Raw genomic sequence first — 3,361 nt, forward strand, 5'->3', positions numbered from 1 at the left:
CCCTGCAAGCCCCCTGTGGGCACAGCAAGATGGGGCAAACCCTCCTGGGAAGAGGGATGCCCTGAGTGGGCTTTCACAGCTGAAGTGCTTATAGCCCAGCCTTGGCTGTGACCCCAGGGCTGGGTTCATTGCCAATCAAACTGACCCGATTTCTCTCACTTCTGCAGATTCTCTCCCTCCTCACATCACCGGGAGGAAAATAATCCCCCCCCCCCGGAGCAGCCAGCCCCAGGCACCTCTCCTTCAGGCAGACTCTGCTCGTGCCTCAGTTTCCCAAGGCTTTTTGCAACTGTTCCCCTCAGGCCTCCGGGAGCAGAACTGTTAGGAAGGTGCTGAGTGATTATTATTGCATTATTTCAGGCGAGTGCTATAAATACCCAGGGGCACCTTTAGACACAACCCAGCTGCCCGGGGGGAGCTGGCTCAGCCCTGCTCCGAGCCCGCGGCCGCTGTCGGAGGGGGGGATCGGAGGCAGCGGCTGGGTGCGGAGGTACCTCGGGGCACAACCTGATGGGGGGGGACATGAAGGGGAAAGCCCGCGGCCGCTGTCGCAGGGGGGGATTGGAGGCAGCGGCTGGGTGCAGAGGTACCTCGGGGCACAACCTGATGGGGGGGGACATGAAGGGGGACCTGTGGGGTGTTGGGGCTGGGACCTTCTGGGCTGCACCCTGGGGCTGCAGCGGAGCCTGGGATGGGGAGGGGGGATGCGGGCGCAGGAAGGTGCCGGGATGCTGCAGGGAGACGCTAACAGGGAAGACAAGGGGAATATTTTACGGGGCTGCAATGTAAACAGAGCTGGAGCAGAGCCCCTTTTTATGGAGTCCCTGTCCTGCCAGGGCATCTGCCAAGCCCCTGATTTACGCTCCTATTTAGATAAGGGAGCCGGAGGGGGTTGGCGGGGGGGGGGGGGGGGGAGCCGTACCCTCTCGGACATCATGGTGGCCACGGCGCGGCCGATCTCGTGGTAACTGATGTTGGGGCTGTCGGGGCCCAGGACCACGAAGAGGAAGCGGACGGGCAAGGGCACGAGGCCATGACAAAGGCAGTCTGGTTTGATTTAGAAGGTGTCGGCGTGAAAAGGGGTCCGGTTTTATTATTTTATTAAAACACGAAAGATTAGAACGATTTTCCAAAGGAAAATCAACCCGCCGGTCCCACTATTTGCTCAGCTGAGCACTTCCAACTTTTGCAGGGTCCAGGGAGCTCTAGTGGGGGGGGGAATAAAATGAGATAACACCCGGGCTTGGGTTGGGCTTACCTGGGTCTGCAGCTGGAGGCTGGAGGTGGCTTCGGTGCACAGCTCGGGGTGACAGCTCTGAGCTGGATGTGGCTGTGAGTGGCCTGTGCAATGCAGGGCTATAGGGATGGAAGGGATTTTTTTTGGGGGGGGGGGGGGGGGGTGTGTGTGAAAATGTTTTCCAGGGATGGGGTAGGGTGGAACAGGCCCCAGACTGGAGGTTTGCTGGATCAGGGATTTTACAGGGCTGGGGAAAGTCTCAAAGAGGAGCCTGGCTGGTTTGTAAGAGGGAGCAGGGTGCTGCAGGTGGTGCTGTGTCAGGATGAGGGGGGGGCAAGGCACGAAGTGGGACCCTTGCCCCTCTCCCAGGTGGGCACTGGCCCCCCCGATGGCTCTGAGCTGGGCTCAGAGTCCCCCACCCAACCATGGGTTCTTCTGGAGGAAATGGGGGACACAACGCCCTACCCAAGGCCCGGCTCTAACCGGAGGGTAATCACTAGCAAATGTTTGCAGGGCGCTTGTTTAAAGGGGGTGGGGAAGAGGGGGGGCTTCGCAGCAGCTAAGAACAAAGCAGGGGGGGAGCGAAGCGGGGCAGATCCGGTCCGGCCGTCCCCCACCGGCTGCCGGGGCCCGGCAGAACTGGAGACCCCTCTTGCACCCTGCCACAGCCCCCCCACCCCCCCCCAGCCCCCCCCCCCCCCGGCCTCCTGCCTTTGCAACCCGCCTTGTAACAAACTAACGATGGAAAATCCGAGGCATTTAAGTGGCTCCCGAATCCGCCCGGGAACCGTGATTGAGAGAAGTCAAATAAAATTTGTCATCTTTAAAATGCAGGAGGACGTTAATGGTGTGTTAGCCCGGATGATTAATACAAGCGCCTGCAAACAACCCTCCAACGTTTCCACCCTCCGCTGCAAGATGAATCGCTGGAAAGCGCCGTTAATCGCTAACATACCTCGGGCCCAAAGCCCCTTCCTGCCCCGCCGTGCTGTGATCGCCACCGCCGTGCCCAGCCCGTCCTCACTGGGAGTCACTGGAGCAAGAGCAGGGGTCGGCCCCAGCATCACCCAAACAGGCTGGGGGCTCCCGCACGGAGCCATCACCCTGGGGATCTGTCTCCCATGGGTGCAGAGGTGAGCAGGACACGATGTCCTCTGCAGAGCCCCACGCCGGGCTCCAGTTTGGGGGCTGTGGTGAAGTACAAGGTCCCAGCCCCAACAGCATCCCCCCCCAAGCCCTTTTGTGGCCGGGCTGTGACAGGGAAACGCAGGGCAGATCCTTGTTGTTCTATCGTAAATATGTTTGCGTGTGTGGATAGTATAATTTTTAAATATTTATGTATGTGTGTGCTGTGTCTGTGCATGGGTGTGCAGCACACATGTGTGTTTATATGCCACACATGCAATATGTGTATGTGTATACGCAGTATATGTGTGCAGCGTGTGTGTATGTAATACAGAGATATGGTGGCATTGTGTGTGTGTAGCACACGTGTGCTGCTGGTGTGTGTATGTAAAATAGATGGGTGCAGTTAAGTGCCTGTGTAATGTATTTGTGGGGGTGTGTGTGTGTGTGTGCACAGCAGAGATAGGTGTGTGGTACATGCAGCCCCTCTATGCTTGTGATATGTGTAGGCAACATGCTCAGTGTATTCGTGTGAGCTGCATACGTGTGTGGTGTCACTGCATACGTGTGTGGTGTCACTGCATACGTGCATGGTGTCACTGCACACGCATGCAGTGTATACCTGCACACGCGTGTGTGCTGTGCAGTGTGCCCGCAGGCGTGCAGAGCACCCCTGTGTGCAGCGTGCACTTGTGCAACGCACGTGTGCGCACCCAGCACGCGTGGGCAGCGTGTCCCCTGTGCAAGAAGCCCACCCCCACATCACGGCAGCCCCCTGTCATGCCCTGCCCAGCCTCCCCCCAGTGCCTTCGCCCCCCCCTCTCCCTTAACACGGAGCACCCCCCACTCCCCGCGTGGGGAAGGGACACGCTGCCCCCCGGGGCCCAGGCGCTCGCCCCACCAGGGATCCCTGCTTTTGGGAAGCAGAAAGCGGCCCCGGAGCGCCCACACGGCCCGGCCCGGCCCGACCGTCGGGGCTCCGGCCACCCGCGGCTCCCC

Source organism: Calidris pugnax, unplaced genomic scaffold (genome assembly GCF_001431845.1).
Source record: "Calidris pugnax isolate Ruff unplaced genomic scaffold, ASM143184v1 scaffold27, whole genome shotgun sequence".
In the NCBI taxonomy this organism is placed as follows: domain Eukaryota; kingdom Metazoa; phylum Chordata; class Aves; order Charadriiformes; family Scolopacidae; genus Calidris; species Calidris pugnax.